Consider the following 24,089-nt stretch of genomic DNA (forward strand, 5'->3'; position numbering starts at 1 on the left):
CAATATTCCTCTGGCCGTGGTGTAAAGAACAAATAACTGACGGAGCACAAAATGAAGATGCAGGAAAGTGGAGGAAAGTCAGTGCAGCCAACACTGCTCGTGCTCTATTTTCTCTCAAAGGATACTTCACCGAAGAGTGACTCCTGAACTTTTCTGAAGCTTGAGTATGAATTTGGCAGATGGCAAGTTAGGCAAAGGCATTTCAGACCCAAGTGATAGCATATTTAAATGTTAGTCAGGAGAGAGCATGTTCAGTCATCTGCAAATAGTCTTTCTTGAGCTTTGAAAGGACCAAAGATAAACTTGAGAGATATCAGACTCCCCAACAGGCAAATCTACACAGTTCTGTTAGTTTGATCTGGAAATTTTCCCCTTCTGCCTAAAGAACATCCTTTAGAATTTCCTTTTGTATGGCAACAAATTTACTCCATTTCTATATGTATTGGGATTTATTTCTAGATTTTCTATTCTGGTACATTAATATGTATATCTATTCTTGACCAGAATCACACATTTATAATATATTTTAATATCTAATAGAGTTAGTCTTTCCCTTTCGTATGTCTATTGGCCATCTGTATGTCCTCTACGGAGACGTGTCTATCCAGGACCTCTGCCCACTTTTTAAATTGGATTGTTTGTTTTTTTGGTGTTGAGTCGTATAAGTTCTTTATATATTTTATTTACCAGATGTATCATTGGCAATATGTTCTCCCATACAGTGGGTTTTCTTTTCATTTTGTTGATGGCTTCTCTTGCTGTTCAGAAGCTTTTTAACTTGATGTAGTCCCATTTGTTCATTTTTGTTTGTTTCCCTTGCCCCAGAAGATGTAGTGGTAAAAATATTGCTACTTAAGATATCTGAGATTTTACTGCCTATGGTTTCCTCTATGATTTTTATGATTTCATGAGTTACATTTAAATCTTTTGAGTTTATTCTTGGGTATGGTGTAAATTGGTGGTCTAGTTTGTTTGTTTGTTTGTTTGTTTTTGCATGAACCTGTCCAGTTGTCCAACACCATTTATTGAAGAGACTGTCTTTATTCAGTGAATGCCCTTGCCTCCTTTGTCAAATATTAATTGGCCATAAAAGCGTGGGTTGATTTTTGAGCTCTCTGTTCTGTTCCATTGATTTATATGCCCGTTCTTGTGCCAGTACCATTGCTGTTTTGATTAAAATGGCTTTATAGCCCTGACTGGCTTGGTTCAGCAGTTAGAACGTCAGCATGCAGACCAAAGGATCAAGGTTCGAATCCCAGTCAAGAGCACGGTCCTGGGTTGCGGGTTCAATACCAGCCTCGGTTGGGGTCATGCAGGAGGGAACCAATCGATTGTCTCTCTCACATTGATGTTTCTCTCTGTCCCTCTCCCTGCCTCTTCCATCCACTCTGTCTAAAAAAAAATCAATGGAAAAATATCCCTGGGTAAGGATGAACAAACAAACAAACAAACAAACAAACAAACAAACAAACAAACAAACGGCTTTACAGTATAGTTTGATATCCGGTATTGTAATTCCTCCAACTTTGTTCTTCCGTCTCAAGATTGCTGAGGCTACAGTCGGTGTGGCTCAGTGGTTCAGCGTTGACCCATGCACCAAGAGGTTGCTGGTTTAATTCCCGATCAGGGCACAAGCCCAGGTTGTGAGCCAAATCCCCAGGGAGAAGGAGCATGCAGGAGGCAGCCAGTCAATGTTCTTTCTCATCAATGTTTCTCTCTTTCTCTCTCCCTTTTCTTTCCCCTCTCTCTAAAAACCAATAAAGAAAAAAAAAAATATTTAAAAAGATTTCTTGGGCTATTCAGATACTTTTTAGTGCCATATAAATTTTTAGAATATTTGTTCTAGATCTGTGAAATATGCCAATGGTAGTTTAACAGGAATTGCATTGAATCTATAGATTTCTTTGGGTGGTATGGACATTTTAATGATGTTAATTCTTCCAATCTATGAACATGTTATATGCTTCACTTGTTTGCATCATCCTCTATTTCTTTTTTCAATGTCCTATAGCTTTCCAAGCACAGGTCTTTTCCCTCCTTGGTTAAGTTTATATCTAGGTACCTTATTTTTTTCTGTTGCAATGGTAAATGGGAATGTTTTCTTTGTTTCTCTTTCTTAGAGTTTATTATTGTTGTATAAAAATGCCACTGAACCCTGTCTGTTTTGGCTTAGCAGTAGAGCATCAGCCCATGGACCAATGAGTCGCAGGTTTGATTCTGGCCAATAACACGTACCTCGGTTGCAGTTCGTCCCCGGCCCTGGTTGGGGTCATGAGAGAGGCAACTAGTTGGTGTGTCCCTCTCTCTTTCCCTTTCTCTCCCTCTCTCTCCTTCCCACTCCATCTGAAGATAAATAGAAAAATATCCTCAGGTGAGTATTAAAAAAACACTACCACTAATTTCTGGATATTAATTTTGTGTCCTGCTACTTTGCCAAATTTATTTATTAAATCCAGTAGTTTTTTGGTGGAGTTTTTTGGGATTTCTATGTACAATACCATGTCATCTGTGAATACAGTTTTACTTCCTCCTATCCAATATGGATGACTTTTTAAAAAAAATCCTCACCCGAGAATATGTTTCTATGGATTTTAGAGAGAGAGAGGAAGAAAGAGGGATAGAGAGAAATATCGCTATGAGAGAGAAACATTGATTGGTTGCCTCCCACATGTGCCCCGACTGGGGATTGAACCCACAACCTGGCATGTGCCCTGACCTGGAATCAAACTCATGACCCTTTGGTGCATGGAATGACACTCCAACCAACTGAGCCACACTGGCCAGGGCCAATTTGGATGCCTTTTATTTTTTATTTTAAACAAATTTTTTCTTTATTGATTTTAGAGAGAGGAAGGGAGAGGGAGAGAGAGATAAAAATGTCAATGAGAGAGAACAGCGACTTGCTCCCCTGCATGCACCCCACTGGGGATTTGGCCCACAGCCTGGGCGTGTGCCCTGACCAGGAATCGAACAAACGACTTCTTGGTGCATGGGTTGGATGCTCAACCAGTGAGCCACACCAGCCGGGGGGATGCCTTTCATTTATTCCTCTTGTCTGATAGCTGTGGCTAGGACTTTCAATACTATGTTGAATAAGAATGGTAAAAATAAACCCTGGCTGGTGTGGTTCAGTGGTTAGAGTGACAGCCCACAGACCAAAGGGTCATGGGTTTGATATCAAGTCAAGAGCACATACCTGGGTTGCACGTTTGATCCCTGGCCCTGGTCAGAGCATGTGCAGAAGGCAACCAATTCATGTCCCTTTCACATAATTTTTTCTTTCACTCTTTCTCTCTCTCCCCCCCTCCCTTTTTTCCACTCTCTCTAAAGATCAATGGAAAAATATCCTCTGCTGAGGATTAACAAGCAAAAAATAAAATACTAAGAAACAAATTTAACTCAAGAAGTTAAATTTGTACTCTGAAACTTGTACTCTGAAAACTACAAAACACTGTTGAAAGAAATTTAAATGATCCAAATAAATGGAAGGCATCCCATGTTCATGGGTTGGAAGATAATGTTACCAGACAGGGAACCTGGCACTGAGTGGGTCCACCTAGGGCCAGCTGGTAGCATGTGGGTTCTTGACTTCATATAGGAAAGATATCACAGCACAAGTCCAGGTGGTTGTGAGAATACATTTATTACATCTGGGGACAGTGAAACAGCCAAGGGCTTACCACAGAGGAAGCCACAGAAGAGAACCCAGGCTGGGCTGCTGTAGGTCACTGTGAAGTCAGAGAAAAGGGAGCCTTGGAGACAGGTTCAGGGAGTTATCCTGGGACAAGCTTCCTAGTTGCAAGTCTCGCAGGGACTCTTAGAGTTTAGAAGATGCGTGCAGGAAGAAGAGGAGAAAGGGAATGGTGCGAGTGTGCTCCCCAGAGGGAGACTGTGCATTCAGTCCTTTGTCTTGAGGCTTTTTCTCTCTTCCAGGTGGGAATCTTAAGTGTAAGTCTCAGAGGAGGATTTCAGCAGAATATTCATCAGTTTTCTAGGTGTGCTACTTCAGGGTTCATGGTCCTCACTGATTGGTCAGTGTCAGGGCAGGGAGCCGTTAGTCATTGCAGCTGGTCCTGGTGTCACCCACCTGGTTTTGCTGCTTTTCTGGGTCTGGGGCTGAAATCCAACTAGATGTTGTCTCTAGGAAGGTGACCTTCTGTATCTGCTGTAAATGGCTCTGTCAGTTTGTTCAGCTGTCTGTCTCAGTTTCCCTGTTCCACTTGTCCTGGCTCACTGGCCTGTCTCAATAATATTAAGATGGCAATACTCCCCAAATTGATCTATAGATTGAAAACAATCTCTATCTAAATCCCAGCTGGCTTTTTGTAAACATTGACAAGCTGACCCTAAAATCCATGTGGGCATGTAAGGGACCAAGAATACCCAAAACAGCCTTGAAAAAATAAGTTGGAGGACTTGGCCTTCCAGTCAAGATGGCGGCCTAGGTCAATGTGGTATCGCCTCCTCCCACAGCCACATCAAAATTACAACTAAACTACAGAACAACCATCATTCAGAACCACATGAAATTAAGCTGAATGGAAATCCTACAACTAGGGAAGTAGAGAAGAAGCCGCATCAGACTGGTAAGCAGTTAGATAGACATGAACAGAGCAAGGATGATGGGCCAGGTAGCAAAGATCACCAGGGTGAAAAGCTCTGGACATCTAGCAATGGACAATGGTAGGATGGGACCTTGCCCCCAGGGTGACCATATCACTGGACCCCCTGACCTTTCCTCCCTAGAGATAAGATCTAGGCCTCAGTTGTATTTCAGCTCCAGCCCCAGAAAAGTAGCAAAACTAGACAAGTGACACCATGACTGACCTCAAGGCCAGCTGTATTGAATAATGACCCCCTGCTCTGGTGCTGATCAATCAATTACTGAAGACCTAGATCCTGAAAGGACACACCTGGAAAGATGCTGAATATTCTATTGAGATTTTCCCCTGGGACCTCCCCTAAACACTCCATCCTTGAAACCCTTAGAAGGAGGACCCAGCACTCTCCTTCCCTGGAGCATGCCCATGCCTTCCCCTCACCATCCCTTTCCCTTCCCCTTCCCCTTCCTCTTTCCCCTTCCCCTTCCCCTTCCCCTTCCTCTTTCCCCTTCCCCTTCCCGTTCCACTTCCTCTTTCCCCTTTACCTTGCCCTTCCCCTTCCCCTTGCCCTTTCCCTTCCCTTTCCCCCAGGCAGGTCACCGTTGCCTTCCTCACTTCCAAGTTCCTAGGGACCTTCCTTTGCCTCTTTAACTTCTTTCCTTAGCCCATTTCTTCAACAAATTACTTCTTCTACCTCTTTGATTTTCTAAATAAGTGTTCTCTTATACTTTGAGTCTTGGCTCTGACTTTTTTTCTGCCAGAACTCAAGTACCAAGCTTGCTGAACCTGTTAGATCACCAAGAGAGGAACGCACAAGGCCAAAGTGATGCAGGAATAGAATTTTATTTAGGGCATCTATAAAGCTGAGTCCAAAATGGCATCAGCCCTGAACTGGCTGGGGGTTGCTGCTTATAAAGAGCTTAGGGTGGACTTTCTTTTGGCAGGTGCTTCAGGCATGTACATAACAAAGAACCGGCAAACAAGATGGTAGTTGCCTGACTGAAACTGCCAAGAGTCAGGTCCTCGTACCAGTGTGGGATGAGTGGTGAACAATGAAAGGCCATGCCTACAGACATTCCTATGACAGGGTGCTTCCTGGCCTAACAGAACCCAGGTCCAGTCTGACCCCACTGGTTTAACACCTGGTGCTATTCCCAGCTCACCCAACAAGATTGGTAGAAAGGGTGGAGATGCGGAACAGGCTGGCCCCACATCATGTGTGGCAGAAAAAATTAGGAGAGATATCTTGCTGCAGAGGTCCCTCCTGAAAAGTGAGGGGTCCTAGCCCCATACCAGGCAGCCCAGCTCAGAGTTCTTGTGCCAGGAAGAGAAGTCCTCATAAATTCTGGCTGTACAAACCAGCAGGGATTGAGGCTGAGGAAGACAGAGGAATTCTTGAGTCCCAGGCAGTTCCTCTTAAGGGGTCCATGCACAGACTTAGCTGAACTTACTCCCTCCGAGTTCCAGTGTTGGGGCAGCAGCTTGAAAGAAACTAGGGACACATGGAGAGGAACTGAAGTATCTGGCATCAGGGCAAGAGGTGTGCGATGGAGGGATAGCTTTCTCCCAGACAGAAATGCTAGTAGAGGCCATTATTCCTTTTCTGAGACTCCCCAACCCCCACAGAGCCAGCAGGCGGTGCTCCATATCTGAGACTCCATCAACCTGGCTATCACTATTTCCTCCAGTTTTAAAGGCTGAGCATTTAGGGGAGGTTTTGAAGAGGATTTCAATAGAATATTCATCAGTTTAATGCCAGTATTTCAAAGTGATATTTATTCCCTTAGATTCACCTGTCCTTGATGTGGTCAGCAAATGCCATTGATTGGATTTCTACTATCTATCTCCTTGGGAAGGTTGATTTAAGTTATATGCCCTCTGGTTGGGGAGGAGAAGTGCAAGCCATTTATTCTTAAGTGTCCTTGGATTAGGGAAGATAGGATTTACTAGATGGCTGCAAATTGCTTGGCCATTTAACTACCAGAGTCAGTTTTCCTATTCCACTTGTCCTGGCTTACTAGCCTGTCTCAGTGTGTGATTGCAGCTGATCAACCTGGGGGTAAATCCCTCCCACTGATGTGCCAACAGCAATCAAGGTTCAACTACAAGAGGAAGGTGTACACAGCCCACATGGAGGGTGTACCTCAATTTCCCAGCTTGGATGAATGGGGAGGCTGTGCCACTGGACCCTATAGGATATCTACTACATTAGGCCACTCTTCCAAGCCTAGGAGATGTAGTAGCTCTACCTAATACATAGAGACAAACACAGGAAAGCTGCTAAAATGAGGAGACAAAGAAACAGACTCTATATAGAAGAACAAAACAAAACTCCAGGAAACAAATTAAACAAAATGGAGACAGCAAAGCTCAAAATATTGGTTATAAGGATGCTCAATCCACTGAATAAGAACTTCAACAGCATAAAAAGGGACACAGAAACCATAAAAAATAACCAGTCAGAAATGAAGGATTACACTAACTGAAATGAAAAATAATTTACAGGGATTCAATAGTAGAGTAGATGAAGCTGAGAATCAAATCAGTGATTTGGAATATAAGGAAGCAAAAAAGACACATTCAGAACAACAAGAAGAAAGAAGAATAAAATAAAACAATGAAGATAGTGTAAGGCGCCTCTGGGAGAACTTAAAGCATACCAGCGTGCACATCATGGGGGTGCCAGAAGGAGAAGAGAGAGAGCAAGACATTGAAAACCTATTTGAAAAAATAATGACAGAAAAATTTCCTAACTTGGTGAAGGAAATAGACATACAAGTCCAGGAAGTACAGAAAGTCCCAAACAAAGTGAACCGAAAGAGTCCCTCACCAAGACATCATAATTAAAATACAAAAGGTTAAAGACAAAGAGAGAATTCTAAAAGTAGCAAAAGAAAAGCAGTTAGTTACCTACAAGGGAGCTTTTATAAAACTGTCAGCTGATTTCTGAACAGAATCTTTGCTGGCCAGAAGGAATTGGCAAGAAATATTCAAAGTGATGAAAAGTAAGGACCTACAACCAAGATTTCTCTATTCTGCAAACCTGTTATTTAGAATCAAAGGACAGATAAAGAGCTTCCCAGACCAAAAACCAAACAAACAAAATCCCCCAAAAAACAAAGGGAGTTAATGATCACCAAACCAGTATTATATGATTATATAAAATGATAAAGTCTTTTTTTTTTTTTTAATCCTCACCCAAGGATCCTTTCCATTCATCTTCAGATGGTGATGGGGGTTGGGGGGGGGGAGGGAGAAACATCAATGTGAGAGAGACACATTCTGCCCCTATTCCATTTTTATAATCATTATAAGATGGGAATGAAAGGGTTAGTAATGTTTCAAAGGTAAAATGTAAAAGCTGGGAAAAGGCGGAAACTGTGAAAAAATGTGTTGCTTGCATGACCTTTGCTCAGCCTTCTGTAGACTACAGATTATCAGATTATGGGCAAAACAATGAATCACCCAGCAGGTGCAGGATGTGAAACCAGACTAATCCAACTGCAAAATGGACAATGGGCCAGGCAGAGTATGTCAGCAGGAACTGCCGGAAGCTAGAAGTAGAGTATATGACCTACACCCCAACTGCTATTCGAGGCTGACACCTTTTTGGCTCAGCCCACCTGCACCCAGATGCATGCAATACAATTGTTTTGCTCTAAACAAAAGAGAGAGAGAGACATTGATTGCCTCCCGCACAACACCAACCAGGGCTGGGGACCAAACTGCAAGTGAGTTAAGTGCCCTTGACCAGAATTGAACCCACAATTATTTGGTCCACAGGCTGATGTTCTAACTGCTGAGCCAAAACGGCCAGGGCATTAAAGAGTCTTCTTGAAGAAGAAGAAGAAAAATTAAAGATAAAAAATATGAACATAACCCTGAGCCCGTTTCGCTTAGTGGTTAGAGCATGGACCGGGAGTCCTGGGTTCGGTTCCCACTAAGGGCATGTACCTCGGTTGCAGTTATTCCCACCCTGGTTGGGGTCGTGTGGGTGGTAACCACTTGATATGTTTCTCTCACATTAATGATTCTTTCTCTCTCTCCCTCCCTGTGTTCCTCCTCCTCTATCTGAAGATACATGCAGAAGTGTCCTAAGGTGAGGATTGAAAAATATATATATATATGAACAATAAAATGTCAATAAATACATCTATCAACAATTGAATCTAGAAAAACAAAAACAAAATAAATGAACAAGCAGAAAAATAAATAAAGTTGGAGAACTCACATTTCCCAATTTCAAAACTTACTAGAGCCCTGGCCGGTTTGGCTCAGCGGTTGGAGCGTCGGCCTGCGGTACAGTGAGACCCGGGTTCGGTTCCCGCTAAGGGCGTGTACCTCGGTTGCAGTTTGTCCCCGGCCCTGGTTGGTCGTGCGGGTGGCAGCCACTCGATGTGTCCCTTCACGTCGATGTTTCTCTCTCTCTCTCTCTCTTCCTCTCTCTCCCTCCCACTCTATCTGAACAAAAAATGGAAAAATGTCCTCGGGTGAGGATAAAAAACACAAAAACAAAAACAAAAAAAAACTTACTAGAAACCAACGTAAACATCACAGTGTATTGCTGGCATAAGAATAGGCATATAGACCAATGGAACGGAATTAAGAATAAGGAAATAAACACTTTCATCTATGTTAAATCAAGTTTATTGGGTTCCGAGACAATTCAATGGGGAAAAAATAGTCTTTTCAATAAATGGTGCTGGGACAACTGGATAACCAGATGTAAAGAAATGAAGTTGGCATGCCACCTCACACAATATATAAACATTTATTCAAATACTTTAAAAATCTAAATGTAAAAGCTAAAATGATAAAATTCTTAGAAAAATACCTAAGGATAAAGTTTGGCTTTCTCTTAGACATGACACAACAAGTAATCAATGTACAGGATTTTTAAATTTCTTTCAAGTTCTAGAAATAGCCTGGCTGGTGTGGCTCAGTGGATTGAGCATCGTCCCATGGACTGAGAGGTCCTGATTCCATTCCCAGTCAGGGCACATGCCTAGGTTGTGGGCTTAATCCCCAGTGGGGCTCATGCAAGAGGCACCCAACCGGTGTTTCTCCTTCACCTTGATGTTTCTATCTCTCCATTCCCATCTCTCTAAAAAGAATCAATCAAAGCATATCCTCAGATGAGGATAAAGAGAGAAACTCTAGAGACTATTTTAAGCTTTACAGTTAAGCCATGTGATTTTGAGTTAAACATTGCTCAATCACTGTTTCGTTTCTTCTGTCTTCTCTCAGGGTTTATATGAGCAAATTCTGTCCTTCTGTCTTCCAAATGCAATACAGGTCTGGCCATCCTTGACCTCCACCATCAACCCTCCAGTTTAAATTTCCATCATTTCTTTTGTGTTAGCACTGACTTCCCTACTTCTAGGCTATACTCTGCTCTTTTGTAGCCCACACTATAGTATATTCCTTGTACAGCAGATCACATTACTCCCATAACTTTTTATGAATTTGCCAAGCTAGGCACTGTTTTGGCATTCAGCAGTGACAAAAATCCATAATCTCATGGAGCTTGTATTTTAGTGAATTTAGAATATAATACAAAAGTCTTAAGGAGCCCACAACTATGACCTGCTCCTAGGCCACCTCTCTGACTTCATTTCAGCGCATTGTCCTGTGGAGAGTGCTTCTCTAAGCAACATTAGAATTTCTTTGGGAAGTAAGTAAGGGGTGAACGGTTGTGTTTTAAAATGTTCATACTGCCCGGCCAAAGTGGCTCAGTGAACTGAGTGTCATCCCATGAATTGAGAGGTCTCGGTTTGACTCCTGGTGGGGACACATGCCCGGGTTGTGGGCTCACCCCAGTGTGGGGGAGTGTGTTTGTCTCTCACATCAATGTTTCTATCTCTCTCTCTAAAAAATCAATAAAGCCCTGGCCAGTTTGGCTCAGTGGTTGGAGCATTGGCCTGCGGACCGGAGAGTCCTAGGTTCGGTTCCCGCTAGGGGCACATACCAAAAGAATAAAAAATAAAAAAATAAAAAACAATAAAAACATATAATAAATAAATAAAAATGCTCATACCAATATAAAAGAGTGCTTATCAACATCCCCTCCCTAGTGAGACAACCCAGAACCTTAGCTGGTTATTGTGTTCATTTCTAAGACCAGGATTTTTGGCTGAGGCATATAATATGTCCCCTTGAGCCCTGACAACCTAAAACTTAAGTTATTTATATCTAATATATCTTTTAAAATGATGGAAAAACATAAACGATGTACCTACACAAAAAACCTAATTCTGGAAAGGAGAGATTGGATGGAAAATAGTACACCATTGCCATTGGCCCACAGTATCCACGATATCTTGCTAGGCAGGAGCATGGAAGACTTCTTCCCTGGCAGTGGGGTGACTTTTTTGGACAATCAACTGTCAACCTCCAGGTTTATTCTCTGTGGGGATCTTATTGTCCATCATGGCCTCTGGTTCTTCCTGCTAGATGGTCTGGCTTGTCCCTTGTTCTCCATGGCTGTGCCAGAGGTGGGCATGGGGTAAATGCCCTTTCTGAAGACTGACTACTTAGCTTTAGCTGTGGTGCAAGTTGGCAGCCTAGAAGGGCGATGGACTGCTAGGCTTGGGGTTTCTTGGACAATACAGGTCCCATAAAATCTCAGTAGCCTTGGTTCAATTCCTTCTGCTCATTACCTCAGCCCCAAATTTTTTCTCGTCACTCTAGCCAGACGATGCAAAGCTTTGATGCACTAGCCTTAGGACTTACACCCACCCCTGGAGCGAGGCATAAACTTGCTTCTATCTTAAGCCCAGGAGTCGGTAGGTGTATGAGGTCCCCATTTTAAAATTAGGATGCTGTTGCCACAAGAAGAAGCTATGGAAGCTGGGTGACAAAACAAATAATGTACAGTTTCAGACATCCATTAGCTCAGATATTCTCTACTTTTCTCCACCACTGAGGAGAAGACAGCTACTGTTTACATTTGTGACACATGTCTACTGGAACACTCACAACATAATGTCAGTCTCGGGTAGCTCTCCATTAACTCCTCCTTCCTCTCCCAGAAAGCGTGTTGGAATGCACACATAGCAAAGTGACTTTGTTACAGAGAGAACCTGATTCTGCTCAAATCAATGTTTAAATATATCAATGGCCAATTTGGGTACTTTATTATTACTACCAAATTTCTTGTCGCTCACCTTGAAAATCCATTGTAACACATCAAGTGGGTCACATGTATTGTTATTCACTTGTTGGAGTGAATCTTTGGCACCCCAAGTACTCCTTAGTTATGTCTTGTTTTGATTTCTTGGTAAAATTAACCTTCCTTCTTAGAGCATGCATTGCCAGGGGACAGAGAGAAGCACCTGGGATAATGGGGGATGTCTCCTGGGATCAGATATTTCTAGTGAATAATACACCAAGCAGCTCTGGCTGGGTAGCTCAGTTGGTTAGAGCATTGTCCTGATATGTCAAGGTTGTGGTTTGATCCCCAGTCAGGGCACATGCAGAAGCAACCAATGAATGTGTGAATAAGTGCAACAACACACTGATGTTTCTGTCCTCTCTCTCTCTCTCTTTTCTCTCTCTCTGTCCTTTCCTCTTTCTGAAACCAATAAATAAGAAAAAATTTTAAAAAAAGAATAATGCACCAAGCAGATAATCTATACAGAAATAATGTACATTTTCAATTTAGAACATTATTTCTTCCAGTGATTCAAGAATCATATTTTCTTTCTACAAAGTGTAAACTTGATAATTTTAACAGTTAATTAAGTTTCTAGTCTCCTATACCTTATTAATTATACAGTCGTCCCCCTTTATCCACAGTTTTACTTTCTTCTGTTTCAGTTACTTGTGGCCGACTGCAGTCCAAAAATGTTAAATGGGAAATTCTACCTTACTGTCTCATCACATGAGCATGGTATCATCTCACATTATCACAAGAAGAGGGTGAGTACAATACAAAAATATATTTTGAAAGAGATATCACATTCACATAACTTTTATTGTTATAATTGTTCTATTTTATTATTATCATTAATTTCTTATTATACCTAATTATAAATTAAACTTTATCATAGGTATGTCTGTATAGGAAAAGAACATAGTATATGTAGGGTGCAGTAGTCTCTGTGGTTTCAGTCATCCACTCTGGGTCTTGGGCCGTGTCCCTCATGAATAAGGGGGAATTACTGTATTCTTCAGCTCACTTTGGTGTATTTCTTGTCCAGAAGAGTCAGTAACAAGTGAGCTATTTTAATAAAAATAATGTCTATTATTAAATTTCTGGTACAACGTTAATCACTTGGGTAAATTAACAGAATAAAACTAGCATCAGTATCGTCCTAAAATTCAGTCCTTTTCTTTAAAACGAAATAAGAGAGTTCCTTGGAGAGACTTAAAGCAGCTAACTTTTAAGGTGCATGAAGCTAACAGATTATGCCTTCAAAACCACGAGAAGGCCTTGGCTTCTTGTTCAGCTTTCATTTCCCCTCTTATTTCATTCAGATGTTTCCTAATCTGTGATGGAAGGGAGTGGTGTGGGAGGCCCATGGCACCAGCTTGACTACAGCAGATGTTGAAAGTGAAAAATCTGTTCTAGCTGAGTACAGTGGTCAAAGATGAGTAATTTATGGGGCAATGCCACAGGCAACAGAAAGTATTTGTAGTAAAATGGCATGATAATAATACATTCTAATTGTACAGTTTGGCAGTGGTATATAGGATAAGATTGTAAAGAAGACTGGATTGAAGGCTGTTGAAATGATTTAAACCATGTCAGAAAATATTGATTGAGTGTCTAATACATCACTGCAATATATACCGTAGAGGATAAAAGATGAGTAAGATACACATAACTCCAGTATTTCGGGAGCTAACAAGTAGACTTGAGTGGCAAGGAAATAAATAATTGTAATATTAAGTAGGAAATTAAGGACATGATTTCTCTCTTTCAGAATCTCTGAGTATGCCACAAGGGAGCCTTTTATAGGGGCTGAAGAAAAGACATCCGGTTGGAGATTTTAAAACGGTTTTTTGAAAAAAGTGTCTTCTGAGGTGGTGAATAAAGGAGGAACAGAATTTCAGGAAGCAGAGATGAGGGAAGGAAGTTCCAGTCAGTGGGAAACAAAATGATACTGTTGGGAAAACACTACTTTTAAAACTGGGTTCAATCCCAAATCAGCAACCAGTTCTGTCCTCTTGAACAAGGTATATAATCTCTCAGAACTTTAATTTCCTCTCTATCAAATGAGGATAAGAATTGTACCCACCTCCTAGTGTTATAAAAATCAAATAATAATACACATTTATTGGCATATAATCAGTGCTCAACAATTGTTAGCTGGGACTGGTATAATCATAAAGTGAGTAAAAAGTGCAGAGAAAAGTGTGGTTGTTCTGGAAACATGAAAACTAGTTGCTTTGAGTATAAGTTTTATGTGTGAGGATAGATGTCTTAGCCTGTTTGAGCTACTATAACAAAATAACATAAAGTGGGTGGTTTATAAACAACAGAAATTTATTTGTCACAGTTCTGGAAGCTGGAGAGTCTAAGATCAAGACTCTGCAGATTCAGTTCCTGGCGAGAACCCATTCCTGGTTCATAGATGGCCGTCTTTCGCTGTGTCCTCACGTGGTAGAAGAACCAAGGGAGCTCTCTGGTGTCTGTTTCTTAAGGGCAATGATCCCATTCATGAGGACTCTGCCTTGGAACCTAATCTCCTACCAAAGGCCCCACATTCATATACCATCACACTGAGGATTAGGTTTCAACATCTGGATTAGGGGTTGGGGGGAATCAAACCTTCAGTCTATAGCAATAGTGAATATGAAGCTGTAAAGTGTAGAGTGATACTTTTTTAAAAAATGGATTTTATTTCTTTAGAACAATTTTAAGTGGACAGCAAAATTGAGTAGAAGGTACGGAGATTTCCCATATACCCTCCACCCCCACATAAGTATAACCTGCCCCATCAGAGTGGCACATTTGTTACAACTGATGAACCTACAATGACATAGAACCACCACCCAGAGACCATAGATTACACTATCGTTCACTCTGGTATTGCACACTCCAAGGGTTTGGACAGATGTTAATGATATGTATGTACCATTATGTTATCATACAAAGTAGTTTCACTGCCCTAAAAATCCTCTGTGCTTGCCCAGCCGGTGTGGCTCAGTGGATACTTTTTTTAAAAAACGGATTTTATTTTTATTGAACAGTTTTAGGTTGACAGCAAAATTGAGTAGAAGGTACAGAGATTTCCCATATACCCTCCACCCCCACACATGTATAGCCTGCCCCATCAGTTGACCCATGCACCAAGAAGTCTCCAGTTCGATTCCCAGTCAGGGCACATGCGCAAGTTGTGGGCCCAGTTCCAGTGGGGGCATGCAGGAGGCGGCCGATCGATGTTCTCTCTTATCAATGTTTCTCTCTCTCTCTCTCTCTCTCTCTCTCTCTCTCTCTCTCCCCTTTCATCTCTCTAAAAAATCAATAAAGAAAAATAAAATAAAATAATCCTCTGTGCTCTGCCTATTCATCCCTCCTTCCCTTAACTCCTGCCAACGATTCATCTTTTTACTTTCTACATAGTTTTGCCTTGGTTTGGACTTGTACCGTATGTAGCCTTTTCAGATTGGCTTCTTTCACTTAATATGTGAATTTAAAGTTCCTCCATGTCATTTCACAGTTTGATAGCTCATTTCTTTTATGTGCCAAATAATATGCCATTGTCTGGGTGTACCATTCACCCACTGAAGGACATCTTTGTTGGTTCTAAATTTTGGCAAATATGAATAAAGCTACTAAAAATCTGTGTGCAGAATTTTTTTTTGGTTAATCTTTACCTGAGGATATTTTTTCCACTGACTTTTAGAGAGAGTGGAAGGGAGGAAAGGAAGGGGAGAGAGAAAGAGAGAGAATGAGTGTGAGAGAGACACATTGATTGGTCGCCTCCTGCACACTCCCCAACCTGGACTGGGAATTGAACCTACAAGCCTAGTACATGCCCTTGACTGGGAATCGAACCCATGACCCTTTGGTCTGCGGGCTGACACTCTAACCACTGAGAAACACTGGCCAGCGCTATGTGCAGATTTTTGTGTGGACATAAGTTTTTAACCTTTGGGAATACATATTAAGGAGTTTGATTGCTGGATTATATGGCGAAGTATGTTTAGTTTTGTGAGAAACAGACAACCCATTTTCCAAAGTGGCTTTATTATTTTGCAGTCCACCAGCAATAAATGAGGGGTAAATTATGATGGTCTGTATTCACCAGTCAGTCTCCAATTTTGAGAGCAGTTTTTGATCTGTGACCTCACTTATGGATCTAATAATTGTTGATTTTTTCAATTCATTCAGCTTTTTTGTACTTGTAGGATGGAGTAGTGACTTCATAACTTCTTACGTGCTGGACTGGAAACTGGAAGTCCTAGGTAACGCTCCTTTTGTACAGACCTGGAATACTAGGGTAAGAACTTGTTCTTAAATTAGTAGGCAATATGGGGTCATTGAAGATTTTTTTTTTTTATCCTCACCCGAGGACATTTTTTTCGATATTTTGTTCAGATAGAGTGGGAGGGAGAGAGAGAGAGAGAGAGAGAAACATCGACGTGAAAGGGACATATCGAGTGGCTGCCACCTGCATGAACAACCAGGGCCGGAGACAAACTGCAACCGAGGTACGTGCCCTTAGCAGGAACTGAACCCGGGTCTCTCTGGACCGTGGGCCGACGCTCCAACCGCTGAGCCAAACCGGCCAGTGTGTGAAGATTTTTGAGACAAGAAATATTTTGATAAGATCTCTGTTTTAGAAGAAGTGATGTGGGTTTAGACCTGTGTGGTCCAATATGGTTAGCTGCTAATCCAAAGAGGCTACCGAACACTTGAAATGTGGCTAGTCCCAAGTGAAGTCTGCTAAAAGTGTAAAATATACAACTAGATTTTGAAGACAGTACAAAAAAAACTCAATGATTTCTTGATTATGTATTGAAATGATAATAGTTTGAATATACTGAGTTACATGAAGGAATTTTAAATTAATGCTGTTTTATTATTGTTGTTTTCTAACTTTTAAAACATGGCCACTAGAGAATTAAACATTACTATGTGGCTTGCATAATATTTCTCTTGTTTTTATATATTTTTTTGTTTTTGATTTTTACAGGCACACTTCCCTTTATTTCACTTCACAGAGACTGGTTTTTACAAGACCTTCTACCAGCAAAAAGGTTATGACTCGCTGATGGTGAGCAATTTTTAGCAATAAAATATTTTTTTTCTTTTTTTTTGGTATTTTTAAATTTATTTTTCTTAATTAATTAATGAATTTTTGTTACAGATGTTTCTCCTTTCCCCCCAACTGATTCTCCCCTTCTCCTCCCTCCCCGCTCTGTCCCCAGCTTTGTTGTCCATGTCCATTGTTCATGCACACATGCATATAAGTTCTGTGGTTTATCTCTCCCCCACCACCCCTTCTTCTGGGGATTGTCTATACCCCACCTCCACGCCTCTGGTACTACCCCATTACTCAGACTGTTACGTTCATTAGTTCATTATATTCCACAAATAAGTGAGATCATGTGATATTTGTCTTTCTCTGTTTGGCTTGTTTCGCTTAGGATGACACTTTCCAGGTCCCTCCATGTCGTCTCAAAGGATAAGAGATCTTTCTTTCTTACAGCTGCATAGTACTCCATTGTGTACATGTACCACAGCTTTTTTTGCATGATATTTCTTTTGGAAAGCGCTGTTCTAGACGTGGTGGAGGAGTGATAAAATAGTGAGCCAGGGACTTTTCCTTCCAGTGGTGAACGAGGTGATTCAGACCAACCCGCCACTGAAGACAAATAGAAAAACTGGAAAAATATAAAAAGCATCTATTCAAAGCTCTCAAAGACCTAACAAGGAAGTGAAAACGTACTGGGGCAGATTACGATCTTGAGTAATATTGCAGTTTAAAGTGTGATGATAACATTTAGCTGGGGAAGGTCAGTGCTTCCCCAGGCGCAATAGAGAGTTTCATCTGGATCTTCTGTATAATAATTCATCACTCCGGATCTCATAAACTTATAAAAATGAATCCCAAAGATGCCCACCACCCAAGATAATAATAATTTATTACTTTAACTCAATCAAAAAATATTTTCTGAGCACCTACTTTGTGCTAAGTTCTGTCATAGTTTAAGAAGTGTACTGTCGCCTGCCACACCAATACCCTCCTGAATCAGTTATTTTCCCTCTCCTCTCTATTGAAACAAAGATTGATATGATAAAAGCCAATTATATTTTACTAAACTCAACATATTATAGTGGTTAAGAGCACAAACCCTGGTACCAGACTGCCTGGATTCTAATTCTACCTCCCTCCATTTACTAGCCAAGGAAACTCGAGCTAGACTAGGGATTTTTAAAATAAGGAAAATAATAATACCTACCTTACAGGATTATTGTGCTGATTAAATGAGTTTCTATATGTCAAGTGCTTAGAACGGTGCCTGGCCAGAGCATCTGCAATGTAAGCATTTTACCACTCTTATTAATGAGAATGAAATTCAGATCTAGGGCTCAGTCTATGGAGGTGCAGTCTTAGGAGCTGCTGAAACAAGTATAACTGAAGCCACCCATTATATTTACAGCGGTATTTCTTTTATAAGCACAGCTTTCAGTGACATTATGGACTAGATAGGCTTTTGTAGGCTTGTCTAAGAAACTAATCACTATTTTATGATACTTCTTTACGAGAGTGTATTCTTGGTTCTAAACAGCCTCCTTACAAGCCATTTATTTATTTAATCCCCACCCGTGGATTTTTTTTTTTTTTTCTATTTATCTTCAGACACAGTTGGAGGGGGAGGGAGGGAGACAGAGGGAGATAAAGGGAGAGAGAGAGAAACATCGACCTGAGAGGGACATATCAACTGGTTGTCTCATGCACGACCCTGACCAGGGCCAGGTATGAACTGCAAACAAGGTTCGTGCCCTTGACTGGAATGGAACCTGCAACTCATTGGTCCGTGGGCCGACGCTCTACCACTGAGCCAAACCGGCCAGGGCAGAAGTCTTTTAGAACACAACTTTTCGCAGGTTGGAACCTATGTATAAGCTCAAAAACACATTAAATTGAAGAACAATATTACTGGGCTTATACTTGAACTTTACAAATAAAATGAGGCAACTGTCATTCATCTTGAACCTTTACACCGCCGTAGGTGTTTTCATTTCTTCTATCTTTTCTCATACTGTTGGTTACAAGGACCTACAACCTCACCCAAAGGGCTATGCTTATTTACCATATCTGGCAGGATGTGAAAAGGAGAAATGGTGTAAGGAAAGTTGATTGCTCATTGGGACTCTGCTCATTTCCCTGTTTCTAATGTTTGTAACTCAATGTCCACACTTCCACCTCTTACCTCCACAATGATTCTGGATGAGCCTCTCCTGGTCCCAGTGTCCTCATCTGAAGAAGAGGATTACGACTGCTCCCACCACCTCATAGGTGCAGCTGCAAATGATGTTCCCAATGACCCTGACAATAGAATTACAGTAAATGGGAGCTTCAGATCCTACCCCTTCCATCAAATCTTTGCAAGCTTTCAATCTCGGTGTGCTCCTGATTCCAAGGGAAGAGTAGTGACCCATGCAAAGGCTCTCCAACTTCTAGCAAAGACATTTCTAATACCTTAAATAAAGGTACTATACAGTTTTCTTAAAATATTGCAGCATCCAATTTGATATTAAGTCATCTTTAGGCATGTATCTCCTTCTTTTCATATCTCCTTAAATGCTTCAACTATGTTATCTAACTATAAAAGAGACCAGCTTGGGTAGCGTATACCAGGGTTGGCCAAACTTTGGTCCTCAGATTAGTACAAGTCCTTCGTTCTTTTGTTTAATATTAGCTGAGTGCCAACTATGTGCCAGATAGTGTTGTAGGTGCTTGAGATACATATCTGCAAAGAGGAAAAAAATCCCTGCCTTGTGGGATCATTATCCTTGGCAATATTTTCATTAGTCTTCAGTTAAATGATTAAAATATGGACAATAGAATGAATTTTTCACAAAACTAAATATTTTCAACTTCTAAATTCTGAGATTATATCCTTCCTCCCCCTTTTTGTTATTAAAATGTTCCTTCAATTTTGAAACGATGATGAAGGTTGAAACTGGTGTCTCCCCCCCCCCCATCGGGGGAGGGGGGCAGCAGAGCCACTAGACTGGGGGTCACCATGGAGACTAGCATCCAACCAAGAGAATTTAAAGAAAACTTTAAAAATAGATATTTTTTCTAGACAAGAACTTATGGACTAAGTTACAGATATGTGACACTAGTCTTATACAACTTTACACTTCATATAGTTACATTGATAGATTGGATTTTTTAGAAACTAACTTTTAAATGTCCTAAAGCTAAAAACATAGCAACCCTTCTAATATTTTCTTCAAATTTTATGACTCTGAAATCTAAAAAGAACTGTACTGCCCTGGCCAGTTTGGCTCAGCGGTTAGAGCGTCGGCCTGCGGTCCGGAGAGACCCGGGTTCGGTTCCCGCAAAGGGCACGTACTTCGGTAGCAGTTTGTCCCCGGCCCTGGTTGGTCGTGCGGGTGGCAGCCACTCGATGTGTCCCTTCATGTCGATGTTTCTCACTCTCTCTCCCTTCCTCTCTCTCCCTCCCACTCTATCTGTACAAAAAATGGAAAAATATCCTCGGGTGAGGATTAAAAAAAATAATAATAAAAATAAAAAGAACTGTACTAATTCAAGTCAATATCACAACTTCTTATAATGCAAATCTTGAACAAAATAAGAAAGATTCAAAGAGAAAGGAACTCAAAATAAGCCCATTCAAAGTCTTCTGATCCAGTCACGTTAGCCCAGTTGTGTGCTGGCATCTAACTGGCTCTCCAGAAAAAGGGGAGCAGGGAAAAGCCCTGATTTGTAGGTTTGCCTGTTTTTCCTATAGTGGCCCATTTCAAGCTAACAATGTAATGCCACTGAAGGCAGAATTAGGAATAAATGGGCAGAAGTGGTTCTCATGAGCTGATTCGAGTAGCTCCAGAACACCACTGCTCAGCCTAGTGTGAAATACAACATCTAGTCCAGGCAGTAAGGGGTGTTGAAAAGAGTGAACTTGGAGTTTCTGTCCTACTACTTACTTCCACATTGATTTTGGAGACGCCTCTCTAAGTCCCATTTAGGCAATATCCAGGAATGAAGGCAGAAAATGCTTATCTGTTTCCCAGTTGCCATTTTCATGATCTGTACTGAGTGCAGACATATAGACCTCGTCAGGCAGAGAAATTATGACTGAAAAAAAAAAAACATGGACTGTTCTCAAAACAGTTGTGTACATGTTTCACGTTGTTGAAAGAGATTTGTTTTATGCACATTTCCTCATGAAGGCAATTGAACTACATATATCTGGGGATACAAACACATGAAAAGCACCGAGGCTGAAAGCAACAAGTCAGATATGATATCAGCTGTGTAAAAGAAGGACAGAGGAAAAGACAATCTGAAGTAGCTGACAGTCTCACAATAGCTTTCTTCTTGAGTATCTTCTGGTCACAGTCTGGGAAAACACCTTTCCGACCTACCTTGTTTCTCCAAACTCTCCACCCCTGTGGATGTCATTATTAGGTCCATCTAGGTGGGCCCTGCAATTTACTTTAAAATTGTAGGAAGCTCATAAAATCTCTGGGAAAGCTGGAAAGTCAGTCAGGCTTGGAGATCATGTAACCAGGAACATGACTTAAACCACACAGAGAGAGATGCCCAACATACTTGATGTGAACACAACTCGTAAGGTGTCACTGGGGACCAGACGCCAGAAGATCTGCTGCTGCTGCTCTTTTCTACCATCCTCTATTTTTAAAAATTTCTTTCTTTTTTTTTTTTTTTTATCCTCATTCGAGGACATTTTCCCATTTTTTGTACAGACAGAGTGGGAGGGAGAGAGAGGAAGAGAGAGAGAGGGAAATATCGATGTGAAAGGGACACATCGAGTGGCTGCCACCCGCACGACCAACCAGGGCTGGGGACAAACTGCAACCGAGGTACATGCCCTTAGCGGGAACCGAACCCGGGTCTCTCCGGACCGCAGGTGGACGCTCTCACTGCTGAGCCAAACCGGCCAGGACTAAAATTTTTTAAAATTGATTTTTTAGAGAGAGAGGAAAGGAGAGACAGAAAGAGAAACATCAGTGTGAGAGTGAAACATCGATCAACCACCTCCTGCACACCCCCTACTGGGGATCGAGCCAGAAGCCTGGTCATGTTCCTCAACCAGGAATCCAGTCTGCAACCCTTCAGTGCTCAGGACGATGCACAACCAACTGCGCCACATTAACCAGGGCTCCACCATCCTTGTGAAAGAGTGGATTCTACGTGGGCCTGGTTCCTCACATACCCATCCTCAGTTATGTCTTATATGGGTGTGTCTGGTTGGCAAGGCTTGGTCACATTCTTTTTTTTTTTTTTTAATCCTCACCTGAGAACATTTTTCTTATCTTTAAAAAATTTTTTTTCTTGCCCTGGCTGGTTTGACTCAGCGGTTAGAGCATCATCCCACGGATCAGAGGCCCGTGTTCGGTTCCCGCTAAGGACATGTACTTGGGTGCAGTTTGTTCCCAGCCCGGGTAAGGTCGTGTGGGTGGCGACCAGTCAATGTGTCTCTCTCACATCGATGTGTCTCTCTTTTCCTCCTACTCTATCTGAAGATAAATGCAAAAATGTACTTGGGTGAGGATAAATTCAAAATAAAATAATAATAAAAATACATTTTTGTTTTTGGCCTTGGCCAGTTTGGCTCAGTGGTTAGCATCATCAGCCTGCAGATCAGAGAGTCCCGGGTTCAGTTCCCGTAGGGGCACATACCAAAAAAACAACCAAAATTTTATTTTCTTTATTGATTTTAGAGAGGAAGGGAGAGGGAGAGAGAGAGAGAGAAACAATTGATGAGAGAACATCGATTGGCCACCTCCTGCATGCTCCACACTGGGATTTGGTCAACAACCTGGGCATGGGACCTGACCGGGAATCAAACCGGTGACCTCTTGGTGTATGGGTCAACGCTCAACCACAGAGCCACACCAGCTGGGCTCGAGGACATTTTTCCATTTATCTTCAGTTAGAGTGGGAGGGAGAGGGGTAGAGAGAGGGAAACATTAACATGAGAGACACATCAACTGGTTGCCTCCTGCACAACCCCGACCAGGGCCGGGTACGAACCACAACCAAGGTATGTGCCCTTGACCGGAATGGATCTGGGATTCCTTGGTCCTTGGCTCAGTGCTCTAATCGCTGAGCCAAACGGGCCAGGGCTGGGTCACATTTTGATGCCTTAATGGCAATGGAGGTAGAAGCAAAATTATAATGTGGGAAGTTCTCTAATCGTAGGAAGATTGTCAAAAGATGCTAGATAGCCAAAAAGATAAATGAGGACTAATATACTACTATGGAGTTGTTATCAGGACTTAATTGCTAAAATATAATTTACAAAAAGTTGAGAAACAGATTCTTGTACCAATGAAAATTAACATGTGTCAAAGATTTTATTCAACTCGTTAATTAATAACTGATCAGTAAGATGTTAAAACTTGTTCAAGTAAGAATTACAGTGACAGTTATTTACATTCTCTTTTCAGTGGAGTCTACTAGAGAAACTTCATTTGATTTGCCATGTATAGGAATAATTTGCATAGTTATTAGTTGTTTTTTTTTTTTTTTTTTACAAATTAACTCTACCCCTACACAGCTGTCAAGTAGCTTCATCAGTAGAAAGTCAGTCAAAGTTTCACACCTTTATAGAACTAGGAAACCCTACCCACCCCTGGGTTTATTAAACAATGTCCACACTCCACTGAAAGGGCACCTGATACTCTCTTTTGACTGTTTTGAAGTATTGAGATGTTGTTCTTAACACAATGTTACATGGGAAAAAAAATAAGATAGAGAAAAGTATGTATAATATCTTTGACTTAAGAAAGGAGGAATAGCCTGGCTGGTGTGGCTCAGTGGATTAAGCATCAGCCCATGGACTGAATGGTCCCGGTTCGATTTCTGGTCAGGGCACATGCCTGGGTTTCAGGCTCCATCCCGTGTGGGGGACGAGCAGGAGGCAGCGGATTGATGTATCTCTTTCATTGATGTTTCTATCTCTCTTTCCCTTCCTCACTCTCTAAAAAAAAAATCAATAAAAAATATACACTTTTTAAATAAAGGATGGATACCAATATATATTTTCTTATTTTTTGAAATGAAACAAAAAAGCATAAATTGTTTAAATGATTACCTACCAGCAAGAAAGAAAGAGAATAGTATCTAGAAGACAGAACTATTGGCTAGCTTTTTTTTTTTTTTTTTTTTTAGAATAGTTTTATTGATTTTTAGAGAGAGAGAGAGGAAGGGAAAAGAGAGAAACATCAATGTGATAGTGCAACATGGATCAGTTGCCTCCTGCACACTCCCTACTGGGGATCGAGCCCACAACCCAGGCATGTGCCCTGAC

General features: G+C 41.3%; 1 long non-coding RNA gene across 1 annotated transcript; it reads left to right on the top strand.

Annotated features, from left to right (window-relative positions):
- Window positions 1-12,434: 12,434 nt before the first annotated feature.
- LOC118636938 lies at window positions 12,435-16,825 on the top strand. The gene is made up of 4 exons (XR_004960858.1): window positions 12,435-12,521; window positions 13,529-13,781; window positions 15,960-16,051; window positions 16,748-16,825. It is a non-coding gene; the product is annotated as an uncharacterized LOC118636938 (long non-coding RNA).
- Window positions 16,826-24,089: the final 7,264 nt, after the last annotated feature.

Source organism: Molossus molossus, unplaced genomic scaffold, assembly GCF_014108415.1.
Source record: "Molossus molossus isolate mMolMol1 unplaced genomic scaffold, mMolMol1.p scaffold_m16_p_20, whole genome shotgun sequence".
Classification (NCBI taxonomy): Eukaryota; Metazoa; Chordata; class Mammalia; order Chiroptera; family Molossidae; genus Molossus; species Molossus molossus.